The 18,553-nt window shown below is 37.3% G+C and overlaps 1 protein-coding gene and 1 long non-coding RNA gene across 13 annotated transcripts in view; both read right to left on the bottom strand.

The window, feature by feature from the left end:
• Nucleotides 1–18,553, bottom strand: part of Nlgn1 (neuroligin 1) — an 816,885-nt gene that overhangs the window by 608,828 nt on the left and 189,504 nt on the right. The gene's annotated exons all lie outside the window — the stretch shown is intronic.
• Nucleotides 1–18,553, bottom strand: part of LOC134471096 (uncharacterized) — a 133,533-nt gene that overhangs the window by 109,395 nt on the left and 5,585 nt on the right. Inside the window, exon 2 of the long non-coding RNA XR_010040445.1 lies at nucleotides 1–18,553. This exon is cut by the window's left edge and continues 109,395 nt beyond it. This is a non-coding gene — a long non-coding RNA (uncharacterized LOC134471096).

Below are 18,553 nucleotides of genomic sequence, written 5' to 3'. Positions count from 1 at the left end.
GAAAATACTACCCTTAATTGCTCAGTATTCCCCATATTCTACTAGATTTAGGTATATAAATGGGATAACTTTTCATTCTTACTGTAGTCTTGATTTAGTCTTTTTAAAACACTACATAGTATCATTAGTTGATTTAAATTATTCTATGTCACATACTGCTAAGATATACCAATATCACACCATAGCTAACTTATTCAAGTTGGTATTCTAAGTCTTTTTAAATATAAAGAAGATAATGACACTTTAATGTCTTCCTAATTCATTCTGCAATGCAGAGAGAAACATTTGCAAAAGTTTAACTTCTTGGAAAATGGGCAAACAGCAACAGTAGCATGACAAGAACACATTAAAGATGGCATTTAAATTGTTACTGTAACAAGCCCCTGCTACATTAAATGTATGCATAAAGTGAAGTTTTCAGACACGTCCTTTTCAATAGAATTGGTGGTAATTAAGTGAAATAGGCAGGGAGAAATACAGGGAGACATTAACTAGACTAGCTACTGAAATTCCCTTTGTTTCTATCAAGAATATGAAAAGTGAAATCTGGCAACTACTCGAGTTTATGCAGCCCAAGGTTGGATTTTATACAAGTGAAAACTGAGATTCATAGAAGCAAAGTGACTTGTTCAACACAGAGCAAGCTAATAGAACATGGGGACATGAATTCATGTCACCATGTCTAAATAGCTAATTCGTTGTAGGAAGCCAAAAACTCCTGTACCTTTCATAAAGAAAGATCTCTGAATTGTACCGAGGTTCTTTTTGTATGCCTAGAGAAAGCTATTGATGCCCTTTAGTGCCAGTCCTTTGGAATCTTTTAAATAATCAATAGGAAGGCAAGAAATTTTAAGTATTTAAAAGGTTTTAACATTACTGATCAACTTCCTGTCAGATGACCCAGTTGCAAAAGCCTACTAGCTACTTTAATCCACGCCCCAGGCTCTTGCATCATCCATCTAAGTGAAGATAACTGCCCAATTAATCTTCCTCAAACAGTTTTAATCATGTCACTCTCTTGTGCACAAACAATTGGTAGCTCCCCTTTGCCTAGCTAATTAAATGAGAAATCCTCACACTGGCATTCAAAGCCCTGCCCAATATACCCCGATCAATCTTTCCTTCCTAGGCCTCATTGCCTCTTTCCAGCCCAGTTCCAGCCATGTGACCGTCAGGACCCTCATCTTCCAACCTGTAAGCTTCCACTTGTCCATTGTATTTTCATTTGTCACACATTCGCCCCTTTCATATTTACCTGTGAAAAACCAATTATTCAAGAGCATATTAGGTATAATCATTTTCTTATTTTTCACACTAACATTATCTAAAGATCATCAACAATTAGATATCACCTCTGCTTCCTTTTAATTCACCAAAGATGTTTTCCTGAAAATTACCACAGTGCTTTAAGTAAGAACTTTCTCATCAGACTGCGGGCCCAGTCCACTGCTGTCAGTGTGTAGACTCCACTGCTGTCAAATCTAATCAATATGGATAAATTACAGGTCAAAGTATTTTAAGGACAGATGACACTAAATTTCACTTTTTCTAAGATCTATATGAACACCATCTCAGAGGCAAGCCACCAACAATAACATGGTGTACAGGGTAGAATGTGAGAAATAAATAATATGTGTGCCTTACACAGGGATTGGGATGAAACAGGATTTTGCTAATTTTGGGTTTTAAGAATAGTCATAGCTCATTTCTCCATTCAGCTGAGACTTACTTGGACTCAGTATTGCCTTGGGGCATGCAGTGCATTCAGAAGGTTCCTTAACTCCTTCAGTATAGTTAGTGCATAAAGAAGGGAATTGGTCAATGGTCTGGAAGGTGGTGTGCAGCTCCGTAAGGCTGCATCTGTTATCAGCAGCAAGCATGTCAACTTGATGTGCTGACTGATCAAGTCAGTTCTTAACACTGGCCTCCCTTTTTAAGTTTCAAAAATGCCAAACCATTAGTAGTAATACTAGTAGAATCACATTATAAAAACTTGCTATGCTTTCCCAAAATTTATGGTTTTAGTGTAATTCTCAACAATGCTAAATGTCTCGGGTATCATAGCTGCCCCTTTGGATGCTATAAGGTAAATAAAACCACCTCTCCAATGCATTCTGTAGTCAGAATGATCACTTGGCAAATGAAATTTCAAATTCATTTCCTAAAATCTAAAAATGAGTCTGATTTTCTTCCCTCTTTTTCATCAGATTCTCCCTCTTTTTCCAACATGTCACCATCAGAGAGCATTTTGAACATTCTATTATTTACTGATGCTTCTAGATGTTCCTACTATTGCTGTGGACAATTTTCTACATTATGTACCACTTCCTATATTCGCAGTCTGATGTGTAAATGATCTACGTGTCGTGAGTCTCAAGAAATGCCTCTCTTATGCCATCTGTACTTCTTACAGCAAATGCCATCTGTGGCTTAGCTGTTTTCAAATTCTATGGGTCCATTTCACTTCCCTGTAAACAAACACAGCACCTGATAAGAACAGTTAAAGAGCTGGAAAAACAGGCTGTGTCTGTGTAATTGGCCCTGTTTGTGCTCCTCAGTGTTGGCTTGTCAATGAGAATTATGCTCATGCAGCCTATGGCAGAAGGTGGCCTTTTAGAGAGAAGTGTTACATATCCCATTCATTTTTCTTTTGAAAATGTAAAGCTATACACAGCTCAGAAATGACAATCAAGGGGGAATATTAGTATGAAAATGCGTCACCTATGTTTCTTCTTTGGTTAAGGAAAAAAACATAAATGTAGGATGTTTCACAGCATTTCTTTGAACTGGTATAGTCAATATTTTATTTGAATAAATGCAAAAAAATCATGAATAGCTTTCATATGTGATCATACTAATATAATAAATTCACTGACGTCAATTTTGTCAAAAATTATATGAACATGTCTTTGCCCAGAATGGAGTTAGAAAGAAGATATTTTCTTCCTCCCAGCCTCTCTGGCTCCAGATTGCTGTCCACACTGTCAATGCCTCCTTCCTCACTGTCCTCCTACATACGCAGCCACTTTCCATTTCTGCTCATTTCGCTCATTCTGCTTTAAACGTCTCTCAAGTCTATCACCTTTCTGTTCCCAGTGTGAGTCATTTTTCATATAAAATAAAAGGCCATTGCTTCCTAGCCAGTGTCCTTTCGTGCAGCCCATTCTCCATCCTTCCAACTTCTTGCCAACCCTCGACAGAAATCATACTTGTGTTATCACTGTCCCTTGCTCCAAAAGCATTAATACCTATGTGTTGATTCTAACATCTTTACATTTAAAGTTCCAAGCCTTTTAATATTATATAAAACTAATATAATATCATAATTGCACGTTTTCATGAATTCCAAGTAGATATATAGTATCTCCAGAATTTAATAACTGCATACTTTCATTTTTCTAAACAAAATCCTTACATTTCTTTGTGTTAAGTCCTTAAAGGATGATCCAAAATATTACTTCTCTTAAAAGAACTCTTGCATTTACTCCAGTTTTATGGGAGTCTTAAATTCTCATGGACACCAATAATTATCCATTGAGTCTTTTAGTACTTTATTTAGTACCGTGTTTAGTGGATTATTTGTAACTTGCATTTATATAAAGTTTTAAGTGCATTAATTCAGTGTTTGTATGTCCATCTTTGTCATTAATTCAGACACATTGGAGTTGTAGCTCATCACCAATCAGGAAGCCTGACACACAATAAATGTTCAAAAGGTGCATGTTGAATCTAATCAATACATAGTCTGTGTTAGTAGTGTTCTGGAAAATTACGTTCTTCTGAGTACTCATTAATACAAATCTCTATAAATGATGACTTATCTGTTCCTTTTTAGCAATTTTCATAAATGATTTTGCTTTCCAAGAGACAGTTTGTTGTTTGCCATTTATATATTTCTTTCTCATTTTCAAACTTGTTTAAAGATAAGAGTTTCAACCCTTTCTTTTGGAGACACCCTGACTTGCATCTTATCTTCAACCCTCCCCAGCAACTGGTCAGAATCTAAACTCTATAAAGTGTCAGCAAATGTTTCATATTTCACTATTATTTCTTTCTACCTTTGGACTATTGTCTTGGGTGAGACCCTCATTGTCTTTTACTCATTGTTATAGTAAATGTCCCAATTATGCTTTACAGTGGCTTATCATTCTTGAATTCCATCATTTGTGTTGTTGTCAGGGAGTAATTTCAGTAGTGAGTGTTTAATCAGGCCAAGTTGTTATGTCAATCCTTCAATGAATTACTATCACCCAAAGAAAAACTCCAAGTTCCTCAATCACCAAACTACGATGCTATGTGGAGCTGGGCGGTAAGTCTCTCTGTGCTCTGATCACATGAAGTTCTCTCTACTCAGCAGAGTCATCTCCCACTCATCTCACTGATCTCAAGCATGATTTATCTCAAGCATAATTACAATGACCCTGCTTTTTCTCATTAGCTCGTATCAAAGGAAGAGCTGACAATATTCTCCCTTGGGCTGCATCATACCATATGTGAAGTTTCCTCACTTTTTTCACAGTTGCTCTAAGATTTTTTGAAATTTATTTACTGACTAAAGGTACACCAATGGATGGCCTAGCTTTGAATCCTTGCTCTGCACCTTCTTGCTGTGGAGCTGAAGAATTTTTTTTTTTATTCATCCTTCTCTTCAGTAAGAAGGGGTACTAATCACAACTGTTTCATAATTTTAGTGAGAATATAACAGTATACAAACATTAAAATAATACCTGGCTCAGATACAAGGAATTAATTGTACAAGTGGTGTCTATTGCAATAAGCTTTATTATCTATTACTTTCTTATCCTTTATGGGCAAGTATCATGTCCTGATATTTTTACCCTCAGTGTCTAGAACTTAATAAACATTCAATAAATGTTTGATCAGATAGCAAATAAATGCACTAAAATAGGAATAAGGGGACAGAGCTATAATATGTCTTTTTCAATGTTTCCCTTAAATATGAAGAGGAGTGTTAAAAAGCAAACACAATTGGTCCTAGCATTCTATTGGAATGTTTTAATACAACTATTAAGTGGGAATAAAGGCATTCTATTGTATTATTTCTCAATATTATATGAGTATCTGTATGTGTTCAGTAGGGGGAAATCCCAGCAAAATTAAGAAACAATATTGGCAATATAATTTATGAAGCAAAAAATAAAATAAAATAAAATGTAGGATCCCTTGCTCAAAAATTATTATGAACTTCAAGATAATGAAAATACCATTTAGCCAAGTGTGGGGTATTTCAAACTCAAGTGTTGGTTTGACTGCTCAGCTAACTTACTCACTAGCTAGTTTTGCTATTAGCACATTTAATCTCTATTTGTTCTCAATAGCTTATAAGACATATATCTAGTCTTATTATCAGATCAATCTCTTGCATCTACACTGAAATGTTTGATGTCAATAATAATCTTATTCAGCTTCCATTCACTACAAAATCCACTGATCTCTCCATTTTTCTTACTAGCATTAATCATGTTCTAGACATTTTGCTTGAGGTGCTGTGCATGCAATAACATTACACTCTTTGATTGGGTTCACTGTAGGTGATTTCAGGCTTTCCTTGGAAAATGTTCCAGCTGCTAATATCTAATTAATGAACAAAAGAACAAAATAACACTGAATACATGAACATTTTAACGATGAACTGAACCAAGAGAAGGTCAAATAATATCAGAAGAGAGCACCGGAAGGGCTATGTCTATCAATAAATACAGTAATACCTCTTCTTAGGCTACTTAGGCTCTGCTTTTCCCTAACCTCAAATAAAATGATTTCAGTGAAAGTGGTATAGAGTCCTGTCACACAGGTGGATGGTAGAACAAGGATTTTAAAAAAGGAGATAGTTAGAAAAGAAAAGAAATTTGTCAGTGGAGGGAAAGTGGGTTTGGATATGAGGAAAAGGAAATTAAAATAGAAGGTTGGAAAGCAAAACGAGGCATCTGGCCCGGAAAAGGAAAATTACTCTCAGTGCTTCTATATTACACAAACACATTGCTGGCATTCCGTATTAAAATATAAATTCAGTGCAGAGGTAGTAAGCCTGGCAGTTACATGCACAGGCTGGGAGCCAAGAGCCTCTGCTGTTGGCAGTCACTTGGCCTCAAGGGCCCCTGTGACAGAGTCCAGGTTATATCTGTCAGACACTGAACCACTGAACACTGTTATTCCTTAGCTAGGAACTCCAATGTTGCGCTTGAAATTTTCTTCATTTGGAGAGCATTGTGCCATAAACAAATAGTAATTATATAACCAAACGGAATGGAATTTATACTATGTCTGGTGAGGAATGATAATGTGTAGTTTCACTCAAACAAATGCAGATGGTGGAAGAGCAAGGCTTTTTCCAACTAAAAGCACTGTTTCCTAAGGCTATTATGTTTTTAGTGAATATTTGTTGAATCCCTGTGAGGTGTATACGTAAGCAGTGAATAAGCAAAATAGTCTTTTGGGGAAGACATAGAATAAACTCTTAGGCACATAAGAGAGCAAGACAATTCTATATGGAGATAAAAACATGATGAAGGAAATAATCAAAGAGATGGAAAAGAATAACCAAAGGAAGACGATAAAGTTATCTTAACTGAATGGTCAGCAAAGGCTAACTTGATAAAAGAGTCACATTGCTAATATATAGCCAGACATTATGTATTAGAGGTAAAAACTTAGTGAGTGTAAAGGTCCTGAGGTATAAGAGAGTTTGGCTGTCCTAGGAATCAGAAGTTCAGCAAGGTGAGAAGGTAGAGGTAACGGGAAATATATGGAAAGAGATTGTACCAGTGGACAGGAGTCATTATGCAGGGTTTTATAAGTCATGGTAAGAAGTGTTTTTTAACTGTAAAAGCAACAAAGAATAACTAAGAATATTAAAAACAAGATAATAAATTGATTTTAGAATTTAAAGTTCACAATGGTTGGTGTGGGTAGAATGAATTCCAGGGTCAGGTGTGGGAATAAAGAAACATCTTGTCAGCTTATTATACTAGCTAAAATTAGAAATGGTGGAGGCATTAATTAGAATACACAAAATGGACAAAGAATGAGGGATGTACCATAGGCGGAAGGACAGTGTCTGCAGGTCTCTGAGTGTCAGACAAAGCCACCTTCACACATCCTGAGAAAGTCCTCTCATGAAGGGAGGGTTGTCTCCCAAGGCTTCACCATGAATAAATTCCAGCCTTCTTTGAAAGCTGCCTCTTTATCAGTTTCTGTTCCTTACATCATAAAGTGGAAATGGAACAGAAAATAGTGCCCCAGCCAGGACATCAGTTGTTAGTTGCCCAGGTATTTCAGTTCCTCTTCCTCTCTCTTAGAAACAGCTGCTCACTGTGATGCATAGCCAGTCACCATGATGCACACTGCATAAATAAATCCCCATTTGACAAGTCACTTTGCCTCTATACCTCCTGCTTGCTTATCTAATATACTCCCTAGAGATTGGGGCCTAATATTTTGGGAATGATCCCAAACAGAGTACAGCAACATAATCCTGAAATCCTGAAAGTTGCTTTGGGGTTTCTGCTTTCATTGCAAATGCTACACTGGCCAGGAAGGTGAACCAGGCTGACTTCTTTGGTCATGGCCAGACGGAGCAAGAAACTCTAAAGATCCCAATGGGATTGTATGTCCTCAAGATTTTTTGATTTCTCCTGGATCTCCTCTTAAGTGACTCACACTGAGCCCCAAAGTAAGGATGATGCAACTTGTCTGTCTGTCCAGCTGTCTACCTGCCTGCCTGATTCCAGTACACCTGGGGACTCCCCAGTTAGTCATTCTGTCAGTCTCACTCAGTTTAAGCAGAAGAAGAGCTTGATCACCTCTTTTTATTAAGGCCATCTTCCAAGAAGGGGAATTGGGATGTTTAATCTCTGAGTGCCTGCTGAATGAATGTTTGAGTGAGTGAAACAGATAGCATAAGCAATAGGCTGCTCTGCTGTGCACCAAGACTGGTAAGCAATGGTCACAGTGGCTGACTGAGCCTGACAGTTTATGGAGGATTCAGTCCATAGTTGGCTATCTGCAAGGCAGGGAAGCATGGCACAGGAGAAACAGTACAGGCTAGGCAGGCGGGAGGCTCAAGTCGCAAGCCTCCCTTTCCCTTTTATTCCATCCAGGCAACAAGCTTATTGGCTGGTGCCATCAACATGCCACTCAGGGTAACTCTTCTCATTACCTGCAGTTCCATGGAGATTCACACATGGCATAATGGAAACCTCATATTTTTCTTAGTTAAGTCACTCCTCATGAGTGACATGGCCAGAGGGGGCATTTGAATAGCATGTGTCTGAGGAACACCCACTGTTGTGCCATCATTCAAGGGTACACAAGGAGACAGAATGGAAACAAATTAGTTAAAACTCACAGTCCTTGACTGTAGGAAAATAAATGGGATTCATGCTCAGGGGAGGACTGTGTTCACCCATAGTGATGGGGTCTTGTGACTTTACCAGGATTGGGCCTCATCTAAAATGCGGTGCCATTTTTCCATATTAAACGGCGCTAAAAATGAAACCAAACTACCCCCTGCATCACCAAGGAAAAAGAGACCCATTCTTCCTGAGAATTCCATCTTGTCAACCGCTGCAGTTGCTGCCAACACCTGCAGCTTCACTTCTCATTCCTGACTCATCTATTTCCAGCCAACTGAACCAATTACAGGTCACTGTCTATATCTGGCTCCCGAGGAGCCCTGGAGACATACCCGTCCTGATCAGATGGCATCGTCTATTGCCCCCCTGAGACGATTGTCAATAATTCCTCCTGAGGAAAATTGGACTTTAGATCTTGACAAATGAGTTGTAGCCTTCTAGGTGTCAACAGATAGGACAGACCCAATTCTATCAAACCCGGCTCCCAAGAGCCCACAGTCATTGCAAAAGTCAAAGGCAAACCTGTGACTTTCCTGGCAAGCAAAGGAACAGAGCTCTCTCCCTTCAAAGTTCCTTCTGTCAAAAGGTCACCATCACCAAGGCAACTGGAACTCTTGCCTCTTACTCCTGCCAGGCACAAACTTACAACCTGGGAGGATGTCTCCTTTGCACCAAGCCAGTCATTCTTGTTCTCATTTAATCCTGCACATTCAATTTTGACTATTTCCTGAGAGGAAAATGACATCTGCATCAGCCTGCGATGGATAACTGCACTTCTAAAGTTCTGAAACCTTTTCTCCCAGAGGTACAGACTGAAGACTGAAGACTCATCTCTGCTCTTGGACATCAACCATGCCCTCCCCATGGCCCTGTTGCTATCAGACATCACAAAAATCATCAACAGGTGTCCAGCTACATGTTATCCTGATAGATTGTTAATCACCTTGGGCAAGATCTCTGTGCTGTCAACAACATAGAAAAGAGAATGTTTCTGCCTGTGAGTTGCTCCCACAAGCCCCTTCAACTAGGAAAATCCTGAGATAAAAGGCCAGCTCACCTCCACTCAATTTCCATGAGGGGTTAAGAACTCTTCCACTTTGGCTCCACAACTGTGTACCCACCTGCCAACATGGGATGGCTGTCAGTAACTCCTGGCTCCGTTTAATATGGAAGAATGGCACCACATTTAATAAGGCCCAATCCTGGTAAAGTCAAAAGTCCCCACCACTATGACTGATCCTGACAGTTGGGTGAACACAGTCCTCCCCTGAGCATGTCCAAACTGGGACTGTAATGCAAAAGAAGGCCATGTGCTCTCTTAGCAAACCTCAAAGAGGAAGCAAGAAGCCAAGAAACATGTCTAAAGTTACTGAAGTTACCCACTGGAGCCCCCTCTGGGGATCCAATTGACCGAAACAACAATCCCAGCCAGAAAATCTGTTCCCAGTATTTCCAAAGGATCAGAGCCAAACCTGCTTCCAACATTTGTTCTGCAAGCTCAAGACGCAGCACTGGCATCCATACCCCTGCAGTGAGCTCAGACATCAGTGTAGCATCGACAATCCCAATCCACCTTCAAGTATCTTTTGGTCCCTGTATGCATCTACTCAGGCTGGCCTGAGGCATTCTGAATCTGAGCTGAGAGGGCAACAAATGTTTTTTATGACTCTGCTGTAAAAAACCATCCCTAGCCACAGCCTGCCTTTGATTGTTGCATCAACAATGGGCCTGCATTTGTAGAAATAAAAACTACAGTGTTCAGACTGCAAATCTCTAGAAAAGTTTAAAAAAAAACAGCTTGTAACTCATACATATATAACTCAGGTACGTATTACCCACACCTCCAAGTTTCAGAAATCCAGTTTTAAATCCACTGAAAACTTTACCCGGACCAGACAGCTCATTCTGAAGAGCTGATGCACTCAAACCTCTGTTCTGGTCACTCCAGATGTTGACAGATCCATGTACAGAGCCTGAGGACATTGCTCACAGGGTTGCTCCATATTTATCTACTTTGATTTTTGTGTATTTTCAGGCTTCTTACCCCAGTCATTGCTTGCATGCCCACTGCTGGCTGTATTTCTGTCTTAAACTCTATGGTTGGTTGCCCCAAAGAGAATAGAACAATCAATCAAACACTTGACCAAGGTTTGATGAATGGCCAAGACATATTAGACACTCTCCTAGATCGGATTAAGTCTCTCCCTAAAATAACTTAGGGAAAAACTATAATAAGACAATCTTGGTGAGCTTGGTTAGGATCTGTCCTAGGATTACTGACAACCCTAATGTTACTGCTTCTAGGTGGGCCTTGTCTCAAAAGATCTCATGTAATATGCCCAGAAAATATTTGCTGTAGAAACTAAAAGACAGTGTAAATGTAACAGAAAATGCCCCCAACACACAGCCAGTGTACTTTGGTTTGTTAGTTACCCAGGAAACAGTTCCTGTTCCAGTGCCAGTTGCCCCGTCATTTTAAAATGGCTGGTCCCTATGATTCACATGTATAAACCAATTCCCAATTGGCAAGCCATTGCACCTCTGTACTTCCTGTTTGCTTATAGAATATAAGCACTACACCACCAGAGTTCAAAGCCTGATATTTTGGGATTAATCCCTATCAGTGCCCATCAAAGTAAATAAATCTGCCTCCAAGTTTTGGGTGTTGTTTCAGTGTTTCTGTCTGTTGTTACAGAAAAAGTTGCCTTGTGCAGAGTCTATGCATTTAAATTGCCATGCGTTTTTCATTGTGGAGATTCTCATTTCATTTCAATTACATTTTTTTAAAATCGATGTGACATTTTCTAGCCCATGACAAATTTCATTAGTTCACAACCTTTTCTAAAGCCTGGTAACATAATAAAAGCATCAAGAGAAGATAACTGAAGTGTGAGAGAAATTAAGGGAACAGGATACGCACATATATGCATACACATGAACAAATAAACAAATGAATATTTTAAATAAGTGCTTCAAATATTGTAACCTGGAATTATTCAGTGAAGTGGTCCAACAGAGTGTGCCAGCCTTTGAAGGCTACAGTATGCATCCTTGAGTGTTCATTTTAAGGACAAATTTCTATCTCAAAGCAACTCAAAACCAGACACCTCTCTCATGTGTTCCCATAATGGCCTCTTTCCTCTGTTCCTCTGGCCTTTACCACATTGTTATTTTCACTTTTTCTCTCTGTCTTTCTCATGAGATACTGAGGTCTCCTGATGGTAGCTCTTCAAAGCATTTTTTATCTCAGTATCTTTGGGGTCTACCCCAGGGTTCTTCACAAAATTGAGGAAAGAACAGGGGAGCAGAGACTGTTAATTTCTCTCTGGAAGCAACAACCTATAATCAGTAACTCAGCAGCTGCTGTATCAGTAGCCAAAGAATTCTAAGCTTTGCAGAGATTTGGGCAGGTACAATATAGTTTGCTTTTTTTTCCTAACAGATGGATAAAAAGTTTTAAACCACGGTTTCTTGGCAGAGCAACTAAGGTGGGATAAGGCAAAGAGGCTGCTATAATTACAGTTTTGGTTATGCCTGATGTGTTTTATTCTGATGTGCATATTTTGTACTCCATACACATTTAAAGATTTAATTAAATGTTTTATTATAGGCAACCCAGTGCCAAATATCAGCATCGTTAGCTTTTTCTCTTCACTGAAGCAACTATGCCTTCATCTGATTTTGAGATTGTGATACATATCAAGCTTATTTTTTACTGGCAACATCGATGCAGACATCAGCACAAATGTCCTGTTGCTTGTTATTTGCAGGATGTCACTGTCATGTAAGCCTGCTGAGGACAAGAACATGGCCTGTGCATCTGATTGGTGGGATTTGTCCACTGAAGCTCTAACTAAGTAACAGAGGGAGAACAGCTAGGTTAGGGAAACTGAGGCAGCGTAGTTAAGACCCAAAACAGAACAAAGTAAAACCTAGACACCAGAAAGGATGATCATCAGTAAAGAAAAGTCCTCTGATTGCTAAGTTTTTTGTGTGATAAGAATTTGATTCCCTAGTGTAAACATTCCGCAGGGTTTCATGTTTTTTCTCCTTAGAATCTTCTTTGCTAAACTACACATAAAGACACATCCAAGGTCTTTCAGGAATAAAACCAAGAACAAGATAACCTAATCTCTGTCCTTTCAGAATCTGTTGAAATGCAACAATTTTAAGTGACCATTGTAGAAACAATTTCTCCCAAAAAAGTTTATAAATGCATGAGTTGAAACAAAGTTAGTTCCCTAACTACAATGATTTCCAAATATTTTTTAAAGATGCAGAATCATTTTTGTTTTCCTTTAAAAGGAGAGAAGTTTAAGCATTGAAGATGTGGTCTATATGTAGGGATGGGAGGGCAGACGTCCTGCTGGTGTGTGTGTGGAGGGATGTAAATGTGCACTTGGGTGATGGTGGGAAAGAATCTACTCAGGGATACATAGCTGCCTAATATAGAGCATTTCTGAAACCTCAGAATGTGGCTGACTTGTTTCTACTGAGTTTCATCCTCAGTCATTTTGTTAATTTTTATTTTGAGACATTATCAAACGGCCCAGACAAGCCTCAAATTTGACTGTGTCCCTGTTCCTGCTTTATGAGTCCTGGGTCCCTAGATACCTGATAGTGAAGTTCTTTTAGATGAAAGCTTAGAGCCACATAATGAGGCCTGAATTGCTCATTGTCAGGAAAATGATCAGCTGAGAAAAACAGTGAGTGGAACCTAGTAAGTCAAAGATTAAAGCCAACTCAGGGGACTCCTCTTTCCAGAGAGCCTGCATCACAGGTACATAGGTGTTTTGGAAAGGTTTAGAAGTCCAAAGATTAAAGAACATATGTTCTTAATAACATGCGCTTCCTCTTCCTTGCCTGGGAGCAGCTATAGATGACCATACATGGCAGGGCCACTCAGTTTGCCCTATTATTACCCTTGGGCTGTTAACACTTACCCCATCCAATCAATCTCTTCTCCCTTTCACTTTCCAAGTGGAAAAACTTAGGCGGGGGAGTAAAATAGAGAAATCTCAAGATTTTGGCGGAAAATTTTTCCTGGTGGAAAAAAAAGTAAAGGATGATTTTATGGCACCGTTCTAAGCCATTTTCTCAAATAAAAGGGAAAGAAAGAGGACTAAGCACGTTTTCCTTCAATACTGAAGGTAAAAATAGATGATTAGGGTCATTGTTGATTAATAAGATTCTTCAACTTTGAAAATTATAATTACATTAACAGCGACCCCAGATTCTTCTTTTAAGACTTTTTTGCAATGGTTTTAATCTGATTTTCCAAAAATTATATGTTTTAATTAAAATTATTGTATATAATGAGTTTTTCTAATACTATCACTACCTAGATATTAGAGGAGTCTGATTACAATAAACAAAGAATTAGATCTTAAATTAAAAGTTATTTTATAAAGAACTCTGTCCAATTACATAATTCTGACAAATGGAAAAGAAATGAAAGAATACTACTAGAGTTTTACATTGATATACTTTTAATGAAAATCATGTTTGCATGTAAACAAGCACCTAGATAAAATGTTTAAAATTCAAGAAGTACAAAAAATGTAATAATATTTTACACACAAGGTCAAACATTGGATATGAACTAATGTATTGTACCCTTTGTTGATAGAAAAATATCTCAAAAAAATCAAAGAAATATCATAGTAGAAGAGAAAAAAATCCATACTATAAGAGGAAATGCTGTGGTAAAGTAAATATCACATGGAATTTGTGTTTGGATTTAAACAGGAGTCTTCTTACTCTTAACAGTCATGTGACCTTGGACAAGTTATTTAACTTGCAGCACAATTGTGGGTTATCATAATCCATTCTATAGTTTTCTAGTGCAATTATGTATTTTAGCATAATGATAGCTGCAGCTGTGTCTTAGTAGCTGCACCTGAGGGACACAGAAAGTAATCTTTGAGTTCATCCATTTGGTATGACAAGTGACCAGGTTTGTATCTTGTGCAAAATGTCAAATTGAGAATTTCACTCACACAATGCTCTGTGTGTTGTATATGTACCTCTGAGCATCATGGGGATGGGGTAAAGCACACTCCTTCCATTCTTCTGCTCCACAAACATCTAAGTTGCCATAGTGAAATCTAGGTGTGGCTCACAGCAGCTGTCCCTGGGGAAAAGTGAGGCCCATCTGTGCATTTGCCCACTTGGCAGGTGAGTGGCAAGGTGTGTGCAGGAGCTCCAAAGCCACCACAGGTGACTCTCACTCACGTGATGCTCATTGTCAAATGTTTTGTATTTAGGTTTTCTTTTTTAAAAGTTTTCTTTTAATTTTGCTTGTACAAGTAGCCCAGTTCAGCAAAATGACATATGAAAAAGCTGGTCATTGTAGCTTCAGGCAGTGTATAACAAAAAACCTTCAAAATATGGTATAAAAGTATGTGCCCTGCTAGAAGTGAAGATATGTAGTTTATGTTCCTTTTCCTGTTTTAAGAGTCAAAGAAAAAATAGAGAGAAAAATAAAATAGACTAATCCGAAATCAAATCAGACTAATCGGAGAGTAATAATAAGTAATACATGGTGTATTATTATCTTCATTGTAGTTACTCAGGTTACGAGATATAGGCATGAAATATTTTCCAACTAATACACATATCTTTCTTTTCAAGGAAATAAGAGAAACTAACTATATAATTATCTTGTGCACACACACACACACACATATATATATAAATATATATATATATATACATAAATATATATATATATTTTTTCCTTCCTTCTTGAAACTCAGAGCCAGCAGGTCATTAGTTGTATATTAATGAAACACATGATATTGTGAACAGATGTGTCACTCCCATTTTCCAAACTACTCAGAATGTGAAATTAGACAATTTGTTTACTAGTATCCAACTGAAGTTGCATTTGTTACCAGAGCACAAGTTGACCAGCTAGGAACTGTATGCAAGAATGAAGCAGAAGTTCCCAATGAGATATTTCAATTTCAAAACAGAGAACTGCATAGTACAATCTTTACATTTCAGTAAGATATAACATTGGCCTCATATATGGCAAAGAAAAGCAAACCGGTGCTGTTGTTGTAAACAATGCACCATGAAGGAAAAATTGACAGAAAAGCCTTAACAAAATTGAAGCATGAGATGTTAACTTTTAAACAACAAAACCAAAGGTAAAGTGATGTTGTTGAGTTAGGCAACAATTATGACATGATTTAAAACAAAAAGTACTGGATTGTGTTTTACTCTACCCTTAAGATTCATGACAAGAATAGTTTGGTAGCTTAAGAAAATATCATGGAGGAATTTTCATAGACTGGCACAGGAACTCGTAAGAGATCATTTATAACAGAAGAAGAGCGCAATGTTTCTGCCCAGGGAAGAACCCAAAAACCTCAGGAACATTCTGCTGAACTGACAGGGGAATAGGCAGGGGCAGTGTCACAAAACTACTGCAGCAACAGGAAAACCAAAACGATGTCAGCTATGCCCTACAAAAAAGAAAGGAAAAACAGAACATAGATGCCCCCAGTGTAGATGATATTTGGGCATGGAACATGCGGTTTTCATGTATGCAGACTGCCTAGGTGTGACAAGTGGAGCAAGGATTATTTCTGTGGTGATTTCTGTTTGTATTTACATTGTAGATCACATAGTATTCATTGTTTATATTATCTTTTAGGTTTTGTAAGGAAGTACACAGCTGATGTGAAAATGTTGACGTCTATTCTAAGTACTCCTTATATATTTGATCTTCCATGTTATTGATATCTTATTTTCCTGCTATATGTGCATTGCTCAATATTGTCTAAAACTCAGGACAAAACACCAAAACCAGCATGATGTCAAATATACCCTCCAAAAAAGACAATAAAGCTAAGTACATGTGGTGTCCATGTAAGCTACATGAGTGTGTGAAATGTGCTGTTGTCACATCAAAGAAAGCTTGCAGTGTGATAAAAATGAAGTAAATATTGTTTGTAGAATTTCATTGGTATTTTCATTGTAGCTCATATAGGAATTTATTTCTGCTGTTACATTCTATACTTGCATATCAAAAATAGTGTTGAAAATGATACTTTTTAATAAATTAATAAATACTTGAAATGCAATACTTTTTAGATATTTTTCCTGTGAATTACTCATTTTCCTGTAAATTACTCATGGTATTCCCGAGAATTACTCATAATAAAACTCATAAAGTAAAAAATCAATAATTCACAATTGAAATAGTTCTAAAGAATAGAGGTGGGTTTTACACAGCCTTCAGTGTGCTCCTTTAATGCAAAATTGCTGATTCCCCTTCATTCCCAAAAGCAAGAGTTTTCATCCTATAAAGTAGGAAAAATGATAGCATTTTTTGAACACACTATGTGGCAGCAGTTTCTAAAAGCAAAACACCTTTTGTATTCCTCAAGAATTTAAGAGCATCTTGAATCTCAGAATATGACTGCTATGGGTTGAACTGTGTATTCCTAAAAATTGCATTTAAAATTTTTAACCTGTGTTACAGAATGTGATCTTTTTCAAAACAGAGTGGTTATAGATGTAGTTAGTCAAGATGAAGTCATTAGCTTAGTTTTTATACCAACAAAATAAAAGTCTTTATCATGGATAATTTTAGCACATAAATACAGAGTGAACCCCGTGTAAAGAACTGTAAGGAGAACACGGCCATCCACAAATCAAGCAGGAAATCCTAACACAGATATTCCTTTATATCCCTCAGAAGGTTCTACTGGTAATAAATAAAACACAAGTTTGTTATGGCAGCCCTGGATGGTAAGTGTCATGTAAAGTAATCTGACTATAAGATACTATGTGATGATCAACCAATCCCAGAGACCATCCACATGAAATCAGATGTGGAATCTAAAAAGTTAATTTCAAAGAAAGAAATTGAAAGCAGAATGGTGGTTGCAGGGAAGAGTGGGTGGACTATGGGGAAAGGCTGATCAATGAGCACTGTTACAATTAATCCAGAAGTTTTATTGGGCTATCATACATGGTAGTGCTACAGACAACAATTATTTACCATATGGCAAGCAAAAAGCTTGGCAACAGGAATCTGAATGCTTTCACTGTAAAGAAATGGAAAACATTTGAGGATACAGATATGTTGGATGTGATTTATACATTACACAATGATAACATCAAAACATCACTTGTTACCACATTAACATGTATAATTTTTGTTTTTATGTCAGTTAAAATGAATTTAATTTAAATGCAGATTTATTATTAGAAAACACCTTTCCCTAAGTAGTCCAGAGTTTAATATTATCAAACATAGGATGAGTTTGTGTGATATTATTAGAAAATTTACAGGTGATGTGCTTTTTGACTTTGGCCTAACCTATTTGCTATATACAGTCATGGTAGGGGGGAGGTGAAATCTAGTCATAGGAAAAATATTAGGAGTCAAGAAAAATTATCAATAAATCTTTAGTGGTAAATATTATATAATTCAGTTAAAGCAACAATTGTATCATAATTATTAAGCCCATGGCATCTACTATCTGTGAAAACAATACCTAAGGGAAAGGTATTATATAAGACAGGATAAAAGATAGCAACTTCTACAAGAAAAAAAAATTGCATCATAAAATAAATCTTATTCTGGTGACAATATGTCTTAAATGATTTCAACTTCAACTCCTATTTCTATAAGAAAAAAAATTATCCTCTGGAGAAATTGAGTTGGACACCTATAATGGTCTTTTAATCATCTGCTTCGAGAAACTCTCTCTGCCTGTCAGTAAACAATGGAACAATTGATGTTGTTCTTTTAAAATTTTACAGCCCTTTAGATCTACTCATTTCAGAGTTTAAACTTAAACTGTTCAGCTTTCAGAAGATTTAACCACATGTGTCCACAGCTACTAATTCACATATGAAGTCAAATATCTGATTCAATCTGGTTTCCCATTCATCTTCAGACCCTAACTGAACCAGATGTTACAATTATTTCAATATGAAGTGATTTTTCTACTAACAAATTGCTCACCAATTTCATTCTGCATTTGTTGTAGGAATCAAAATAAACTGGAATGTTTTGTTGCTGTTGGTCTATTTCTGTTGTTTTAGTTTCTCCATTTTAAAGTAGTCTCCTCAAAGGAAATATAGTTAGTTGACCATCAAAACTCTATGTATTTATAGGTAAGATGCTTAGCCTCTTGGGTCCTCCATTTCTGCAT

The sequence above is a fragment of the Cavia porcellus genome, unplaced genomic scaffold (genome assembly GCF_034190915.1).
Source record: "Cavia porcellus strain 051 isolate PalLab524CR breed Dunkin Hartley unplaced genomic scaffold, mCavPor4.1 scaffold_17, whole genome shotgun sequence".
In the NCBI taxonomy this organism is placed as follows: Eukaryota; Metazoa; Chordata; class Mammalia; order Rodentia; family Caviidae; genus Cavia; species Cavia porcellus.
The sequence above is the reverse complement of the archived record's forward strand: the minus strand, read 5'-3'. Positions and strand labels throughout refer to the sequence as shown.